The 10,130-nt window shown below is 34.3% G+C and overlaps 1 protein-coding gene across 1 annotated transcript in view; it reads left to right on the forward strand.

Moving 5' to 3' along the window:
* Nucleotides 1-10,130, forward strand: part of CENPE (centromere protein E) — an 85,516-nt gene that overhangs the window by 65,605 nt on the left and 9,781 nt on the right.

Below are 10,130 nucleotides of genomic sequence, written 5' to 3' on the forward strand. Positions count from 1 at the left end.
ACAAATCAACAATCCCATCAAATTCAAAGGAAAATACTTCCAACTTTACCCAAACCATAAATCAAAAATAAAAGTAACATGAAGACTTTTATAGACACCTGAATTTTCAAAACTATTACCTCTCCTATATATATTTGCTGAGAAATTAACAGAAGGATGCCCTCCAACAAACAAAGTAAATCAAGAAAAAGAAGGAAATAGGATATAGAAAACAAGAAATTCAAAACAGGAGAGAAGCAAAAGATTCTATAAAATTGAATTCCAGGGGGATGCCAAGATACCAAGTATTCAAAGTGTAGTGGAAATCCAAGTCCAATTAGAGCAAAGGGACTGAAGACACATTTATATTGAGGTCAATAATCAAAATGCCCCTTTCCTCAATCATCTTTTTAACATGACAAAATATTGGAAAATGTGTTCCCCTAAAAAAAGAGAGAATACATGCNGAAGACTTTTATAGACACCTGAATTTTCAAAACTATTACCTCTCCTATATATATTTGCTGAGAAATTAACAGAAGGATGCCCTCCAACAAACAAAGTAAATCAAGAAAAAGAAGGAAATAGGATATAGAAAACAAGAGATTCAAAATAGGAGAGAAGCAAAAGATTCTATAAAATTGAATTCCAGGGGTATGCCAAGACACCAAGTATTCAAAGTGTAGTGGAAATCCAAGTCCAATTAGAGCAAAGGGACTGAAGACACATTTATATTGAGGTCAATAATCAAAATGCCCCTTTCCTCAATCATCTTTTTAACATGACAAAATATTGGAAAATGTGTTCCCCTAAAAAAAGAGAGAATACATGCAAGATGAGAAAGTGCATGCGTGAGAGCACGAGAACAAGAGAGAGATATCAAATAAACTTGGAATCCAATTTAGGAGAATGGCAAAGGGAATTTTCCAGAGATAATCAGAAAGATCCTTGTCAATAACTGTTTCTTGTGTTTTTTATTTTAGCCATTCTGACAAGTGTAAGATGATATCTCATTGTGGTTTCAATTTGCATTTCCCTGATGATTAATGATGTTGACTATCTTTTCATGTGTCTGTTGGCCACATGTATATCTTCTTGTAAAAATGTCTGTTCAGGTTCTTTGCCTATTTTTTTTATAAGATTATTGGGTTTTTTGATGTTGAGTTGCATAAATTGTTTATGTATTTTTATTTTGAGGTAATTGCAAAAGTTTATTTTTGCTTTCGTTTCCCCTGCCTGAGGAGACATATCTAGAGAAATGATTCTACAGCTGATTTCAAAGAAATTACTGTCTATGTTTTGTTCTAGGAATTTTATGGTTTCAGGTCTCACATTTAGGTCTTTAATCCATTTTGAGTTTATTTTCATGCATGGTGTAAGAAAGTAATTTAGTTTCATTCTTCTCTATGTAGCTGTCCAGTTTTTCCAGCACCATTTGTTGAAGAGACTGTTTTTTACCCATGGTATATTCTTGCCTCCTTTGTCATAGATTAATTGACCATATAAACCTGGGTTTATTTCTGGACTTTCTATTCTGTTCCATTGTTCTATGTATCTGTTTTTGTGCCAGTACCACATTGTTTTGATTGCTACAGTTTTATAATATAGCTAATATCTAAAATTATGGTACCTTCAGCATTGTTCTTTCTCAAGACTGCTTTGGCTATTTGGGGTCTTTTGTGGTCCCATACAAATTTTAAGATTATTTGTTGTAGGATTATTGTTCTAATACCATGCTATTGGTATTTTGATAGGTATTGCACTAAATCTGTAGATTATTTTCAGTAGAATGGACATTTTAATAATATTGGCTCTTCCAATCCATGAGCATGGAATATCTTTCCACGTGTTTGCATTGTCTTCAATTTCTTTCATCAATGTTTTATAGTTTTTGGAGGACAGGTCTTTCACCTCCTTGATTAAGTTTATTGGTAGGTATTTTATTCTTTTTGGTGCAATTGTAAATGGGATTGTTTTCTTATTGTGGAATCTTTAAGGTGTCTACGTAGAGTATCATGTCATCTGCAAAGAGTGAAAGTTTGACCCCTTCTTTGCAGATTTAGATGCCTTTTATTTCTTTTTGTTGTCTGACTGCGGAGGCTATAACTTCCAGTACTATGTTGCACAACAGTGGTAAGAGTGGACACCCCTGCTGTGTTCCTGACCTTAGGGGAAAAGCTCTCAGTTTTTCCCCATTAAGAATGATATTCGGGGGCGCCTGGGTGGCTCAGTCATTAAGCGTCTGCCTTCGGCTCAGGGCATGATCCCGGCATTATGGGATCGAGCCCTGAATCAGGCTCCTCTGCGGGGAGCCTGCTTCTTCCTCTCCTACTCCCCCTGCTTGTGTTCCCTCTCTCTCTGGCTGTCTCTGTCAAATAAACAAATAAAATCTTTATTAAAAAATTTTAAAAAAAAGAATGATATTTGCTGTGGGCCTTTTGTATATTGTTTTTATGATAATTGAGGTATGTTCCCTTTATTCCTACACTAAAGAGAGTTCTTGTCCTTTCTTTTATTAATGTAGCATATCACATTGATTGATTTGCAGATATTGAACCAGCCCTGCAGCCCAAGAATAAATCCCACTTGGTCATGGTGAATAATCCTTTTAATGTACTGTTGAATCTTATTAGCTAGTATCTTGGTGAGAATGTTTGCATCCATGCTCATCAGGGATATTGCTCTGTAATTCTCCTTTTTGGTGAGGTCTTTGTCTGGTTTTGGGATCAAGATAATGCTGGCCTCACAGAATGAGTTTGGAAGTTTTCCTTCCATTTCTGTTTTTTGAAACAGCTTCAGAAGAATAAGTATTAATCGTTCTTTAAATGTTTGGTAGAATTCTGCTGGGAGGGCATCTGGCCTTAGACTCTCTTGGAAAATTTTTGATAAGTTCTTTTAAGAAAAGTCAAAAGTGGTTGCTTCTTGGGAGGGGAATTGGATAGTAAGAGTTGAGAAAACTGTGTACAGAAACCAATGTGTTTTGTTAGAAACAGCTCACTAGAGTTATTTACCTGGAAGATTAAAAGAAACTGTACATTACCCAGAAGAGCGACAAATGGAAACAGATATGAAAGAGAGGTTGATACAAATAAGATAAAATGTGAAGACTTTTGTTGTTGTTGTTAAGATTTTATTTTTATGTGGGGCTCAAAATTAGAATCCTGAGATCAACAGTAACATGCTCGACCAAGAGAGCCAGCCAGGCACCCCTAAAATGTGAAGTTTTAAGAAATATCAGATTGGAGTTCCAGAAAAGAGGCAAAAGGGAATGACTAAACTTATATAAAATTTTTAGAAGAGGCAATACTATGCAGTCAGAAAACAGATATGAGGTTGCCTGAGGCTAAGAGTAGAAGAAATGACTGACTGCAAATATACAGAAGGGAACTTATTGGGGGGCAGTCTGAAAAGGCTATGTATGGTGTGTATGATTCCAACTTTATGATATTTGGGAAAAGGCAAAAGTATGGTGATAGTATAAAGATCATTGGTTGCCAGGGGTTTGGGAGATAGAGGAAGGATGAATAGGTGAAGCACAGGGCATTTTAAAATGGTGAAACTATTCTGTATGAAATTGTTACGGTAAATACATGACATTATGCATTTTTTGAAAGCCATAGAATCTTAAACAACACAGATTAGTTAGTTGACTGTATATGTATAGGTCTACACCACACTCTATTCTGTTCTGTTGCTCTATTTGCTTATGCTTACATCCAAACCACACTGTCTTAATTACTGTAACTTTAGAATAAGCTCATTACATCAACGCTCCCAATTTTTTTCTTTATTCTTGGTAGTACTCATTGACATGAAGTCTACTTTATCTACTACTCAGACAGCTAAATGGATTTTTTATAAGTGGATTTCCAATCTTTCTATTTCCAACCTCTTTGTATCTTTATTTTTAAAGGCTAAATGTCAGAATGGCTTATAAAACAAGACCCAACTATAAGCTGTTTGTTGGATCTCATTTTCAAATCCAATCTGACATGTTCTGTATTTCAGTGGAATTTTTATTCTATCAATATTGATGTAATTACTGATATGGTTATGTCTTTCACCTTGCTAATTGATTTCTATTTGTCCATCTCTTCTTCCTTTGCTCTACATTTCATAGCCTCATACATATTATTTGAATATTTTTTAGTATTTCATTTTATCTATTCCTTTGGATTTTTCACTGTGTATCCCTTTTTAGTGGTTACTTAGAGATTATAATATCTGTCCTTAATTTATCACGGTGTACTCTGAATTAATAATATACAACTTCACAGTGTAAGAAACTAACATATGCCCTTCTTCCCACTGTGCTATTGGTATATATTTTATGTCTACATATTTCAAATTTCACAATGCATTATTATTGTATTTTGGGGGGGGGGGGCGGGAGTCTTTTTTTTATTTTTTCAAGTTTTTACTTAAATTCCAGTTAATCATATTTTCTCCAAACAGCCAACAATCTTTTAAAGAAAAATTTTTAAATATATTTTATATTTATCTACATACTTACCCTTTCTTGTGCCCTCCATTTTCTTCCTAAAAATCCAACCCTCCACTGGAATTATTTCTCTTCATCCTGAAAAAAATTTAATCTATTTTTCATGCATGTCCTCAGCACGGAGCCCAACATGAGGCTCAATCTCACAACCCTGAGATCATGATCTGAAACAAAATCAAGAGGTGGTTGCTTAACCACCTGAGCCACCCAGGTGCTCCTGTTTAGTAATTTTTAGATTATCCCTTTCCAGGTGTTTCAGTTTTGATTATTTCTATTGACCTGTCACAATAATTTATTCTGTTTAATTCAGTCTGGTGTTATTCCTATCCAATAAATTCTACATGTCAGATGTATTTTTTTAATAAAGTTTATTTTCTGGGCAGTTTTAAGTTCATGGCAAGATTGAGCTTACTTAGTATAATGGGGGGACCTGAGGGGGAGGGAAAGGGTTTTCAAGCTTTTTCAGATTCCAATCCAACAGCACAGTTTGGCTGTCTTCCCCTTTTCTTCACAATTTTTCTTTGCCTATAATAAGCTTACTATTGCATCTGCCTATGATTTCCAGACTACCCTTGCCTAAAATTCTTTCTTTTTCCTAATGTTGGCTTTCCTCAGGGCTCTTTCCTCTATCCTATTGTTTTTCTTATTTTGTTTTCTCTCTCAGGATGCTCTCTCTCTTCCATATGCTAGTAATCTCCAAATCATTCTTTGTCTAAGCTTGAGGGGACCACATGATAGAGTTAAGCCTTTTTGAAACACAGAATAGCTTTGGAAATTAGAGACCGCTTAAGAACAAAGAGTAAATGACTCTAGTTTCTAAAGAACAGAAAAGAGTAAGATTTTAGGGCAGGAGTGTTTATTTAAGGGAGAAAAAAATCATACTTATTGANGAGACCGCTTAAGAACAAAGAGTAAATTACTCTAGTTTCTAAAGAACAGAAAAGAGTAAGATTTTAGGGCAGGAGTGTTTATTTAAGGGAAAAAAAACCCATACTTATTGACAATCATATGTTTAAATGTTTCACTATAATTTGCAGTCTAAGGAAGAAATTATAAATTTTATACAGCTTCTTTCATCACCAGGCAATTTACAAATATAATTTGCTTTAAAGAATCATAGTCATATAAATAACAAAGTGAAGTCTCATAGTGGTTAGGCAGCCTTGTAAATAGCTTTCAAAAATCATATTAAAAATTGTAATTGGTCCATGAAACTATATATAAATGACAACACAGATTTATTATTGTGTTATACTCCAATTTACCAATTTCTTAGGAAAAACAAATATGGATTTAAAATAACACTTTTATTAGACCATAAACGTGTTTCTTATTAGACCTGCCATTATGTTTGGACCATGAAAACACACACTAATGCTTAATGTTAACAGAAAAGGAACTTACACTACCTTATGGTCATTTGTGGAGCTCAAATCAAACTTTGCTATAAAGCTTCCCACTTCAGATGATAGATAGATAGATAATCTTGTCTCTTATACAGTTCAGAATAATCAAATATTCAAAAATTTTTAAATTGGGCATCAATGCCTTATATGTATTGCACATGGATTATTAAAAATAAAACCCATATCCACCTCAACTTTTTAAAGAGCTATATTTCATAAGTTTGTCCAGTGAAAATATCAAAGCCAGGTCCCCCATAATCTCACATTCAAAGCTATCCAAATAAGCATCAAGTAATAAAAATAGTGNATAGTGATCTTGTTATGAAAACACAGCTTCAATACAAGTTTCTTAGAATCTCCTTCCAAACAGATTCAGAAATTCTGGAACTACTATGCCATAGTAGATTTGCTTCCCAACTATGATATAAAATTAGACTTAAATCTTGATATGGCTTAGATTTAACTAATACTAGTCTTGAATCCTAGAATCCCTGAGTCAGAATTTTATAAGCCATGAACACTTACAATTTGAAATTTTCAGAATAACAAATGCACGTATGAAATTTGCTTTAAAATACTTCAACATAGATAGTATGGTACTATGTATCTGCTCTTCAGCCTAAGTTATACCCTAGATTCAATCAATCATCACAACTGAAAATTCACATTCCAGGGATGGTCACCTAAGCATTGTATCAGCAAATCCACACTTCAGATGCAGCTACTCCAAGGGCTTCAGCTACCTTTATTTCTGATCAATACTAGATTTTTCTAATGAAAATAATGAGTATTAAAAATGGGGTTTCATTAGTGAAATTAATGCTTCTTTGTCAGCATATTAAAAATGAGCTCTCAAGGTAATATTACTGATATACAAGATATGTGGGTTACCTTAAGTTTTAGAGACACCCTCACCTTTGCATGAAAGGTATAATAATCTAGGAAGCCCTATTACCTGCATCTTTGGGCACAATGTGAAATGAGGAGTTCGATGGGAGAAGAAAAAAACACTTTCTTATTTCTTACTCTTTTTTAAAAAAAGATTTTATTTATTTGACAGAAAGAGAGCACAAGCAGGGAGAGCAGCAGGCAGAAGGAGAAGCAGGTTTCCCACTGAGCAGGGAGCCCAACATGGGGCTCGATCCCAGGACCCTGGGATCATGACCTGAGCTGAGGCAGACATTTAGCTGACTGAGCCACCAGGCTCCCCTTATTACTTAGTCTTTTATAGAGACTTTATATTCATCATCTCATTTAATCCTCAACACTGTCCTCTGGAGTAGATATTTTTTTTTAAAGATTTTATTTATTTATTCGATAGAGACAGAGACAGCCAACGAGAGAGGGAACACAAGCAGGGGAGTGGGAGAGGAAGAAGCAGGCTCATAGTGGAGGAGCCTGATGTGGGGCTCGATCCCATAATGCCGGGATCACGCCCTGAGCCGAAGGCAGATGCTTAACCGCTGTGCCACCCAAGCGCCCCTGGAGTAGATATTTTTGTCTACATACACAGACAAACTGAAGTACACAATAATTAACAACTTACCCAGTGTTATCCAGTTAACAAGTAGTCTAGTTTTGCCTCATTATACAGCTCCTCACTCATTCTGGGAGTTGTGCTTTGAAACATGATAGTGGATAGACTATGGTTTTAAATACAGGTTCAACAAAAACAACCTTGTCTTTCAATGCTTAAGTTTGCTATAAAGAGATTTACAAAGACAGAGAACTGTAAACTAGGTATGTTTCAGTCCTTTATTAAAAGAAATCAAATTGGAAGAAATTTTAGTCAGAGCTGGTTGAATAAAAAACACCTATTTGCTATTGCTTTGACTCAAAGCTCAGTTAAAACAAAGGAACAAATTTTTCAAAAATAAGGGCGGGATTTCTGATTCTAGTATAGACAGAGTACATACCATGCCAGACAGCTCCCCCCACAGAAAATAACTGTAAAATTCAGACACCATACAAAAAGCAATTGCCTGAAGGTAAAAGAGTACAGTGGACAGATTCTTGCACTGTGTAAACATCTGCAAGGGAAGAGAGGAGCTATACCAAGAAAATTCCCATTTTCATGGCTGTTAGCAAGAGGTTAAGTGGTGTTGGCATGTCACATGCAAGATAGGTGCCAGTGGGAAGATTACAGTTTTTCTGACCAAGAGAACAAGAAAACTAAAATCATGTATACCATGGATGCTGAAGAAAGTGGGGAAACACTTGAAGGGAAAGAGCCATTTGGAGATTGAATCCTAAATGCTGTCTACCCATAATTTCTACTGGCCCCCGAAACATACATGTGTGGCACAGAATCGAAGCAGATTAGCAAAAGCAAACAAACAAAAAGAACAAGAATTGACATTATAGTTTCCATTAAAGAAACAGAGTGTACATGTCCATTTCAGCCAAGATAATAGCCTGATAAAGAAACTGCACTCATTGGAGAAAAATAACAGAATCCAAAATCCCCACAATTTAATAGTCATAAGTATCTGGAATCCAATCCAAAACTGCTTAACATACCAAAAAAAATTTAAAAACCACACATACACAAAGTGGAAGACATTTCAACAGCAATAAAAAATCAAACAAGATCAATCCTGAAGTGAAACAGATGTTGAAACTAACAGGGAAACTTCTGGAACTATTCTGAATGAAGTAAAATAAAATAAGCTCACAATAAATAAAATGATAAATCTCGGCAGAGATATGTAAGTTAAACCTAACAAAACGAAAACTTTAGAACTGAAATATACAATAGCTGAACTAAAAATTTCACAGGATGAATTTAACAACCTAAGCCTAGAATAGATAACAGAGGAAAGTAAAAAAAAAAAAAAAAAAAAAAAANAAAAAAAAAAAAACTTGAATATAGATCAGTAGTAATTATCACATATGAAAAATATCAAATTGTGAAAACAGAACAGAGACTCAGGGACCTGTTAAATAGCAAATAATCTAAAATATAGGTAATGGGAATCTCAGAAGGAGAAGAGAGAATGGAATAGAAATATTATTTGCATAAGTAAGGGCTGAAAATATCCCAAATTTGATGAAACAAAGAAACTTACAGATACTTAATGATGCTAAATGAACATCAAACAGAGTAAACACAGGGAAACCCTTGCTTATCCTTCTTATAACTATCAAACATGCATTAATTATTTTATCTTTATCAAATCTTCAAAAGATAGGTAATATTAGTATCTTCATTTTTAGATTAGAAAACTGATACACACACCAGAAAAAAAAAGGTTAAAAGACTTGTACAAGGTCTTAGAGCTAATAAATGACCAATCAACGATTTAACCCAGCAGCCTCACTCCGGAGGCCCTGCTTTTAATATATAGCCTTGCACATACACTGATTTGATATTCCCGAACTTTCGAAGACCAAACTAAATATATGGAACAAAAAATATTTATTCACATGATAGAAGAAATAGAGACATCATGGCCTAGGAAAAACTGTAGTGATTACCACTGACCCATGTCTGGTGAAGTTATTTAATTTCACACACACACACACACACACACACACATATAAAGGAAGAATGGGTATCCAAACAGAAAAAGCAATTCATAAGAAAGTTAGAAAATATTAGACTGGCCTTAAACTCTTCTAACAGCTGGAAGTAGAATACATCTAATCTATTTTTAAAAATACTTGAAATCCAGCCAACTAAATATAATTCAAAACTCAGAAGGGAAAAATTCATATTAAAAAGGGCTGTTAATGAGCTCTGAAATTTTTATACTTCCATTGAAATAGAGTTAATTAAGACTAAAAATTAGATATTATGGTCACAAAATGAAATATAAGATTATAAATCTTGGTGATGTTGATATTAATATCAAATATGAATATCAAATTAGTAATAAATACGTGAAAGCAGACAAGAAAGTGGGAATTAGTGTAGGTGTGTGAATCAGTTATTGCCATGTAACAAATTACCTCAAAATTTAGCTGCTGAAAATAACACATATTTATTATCTCACATAGTTTCAGTGTGTCACACAAGTCAGCCCTATTCAGTGAGGGAGGGAATGGCACAAGGGTGCGAATGCCAGGAGAGAATAGTTAGAGGCCATCTTGGCAGCTGGCAACACCATGTGTTCATTTCCTCATCTTTTATGATAGAGAACTTATTAATATTGTCCAAAGTTGAAACATGAAATTACATAACAACTCCAAACTTTCAATAGTTTTTAAATAGCATGAAACTACTAAAGAGATTTATCTTCAAG

This window comes from Ailuropoda melanoleuca, chromosome 11, assembly GCF_002007445.2.
Source record: "Ailuropoda melanoleuca isolate Jingjing chromosome 11, ASM200744v2, whole genome shotgun sequence".
NCBI lineage: Eukaryota > Metazoa > Chordata > Mammalia > Carnivora > Ursidae > Ailuropoda > Ailuropoda melanoleuca.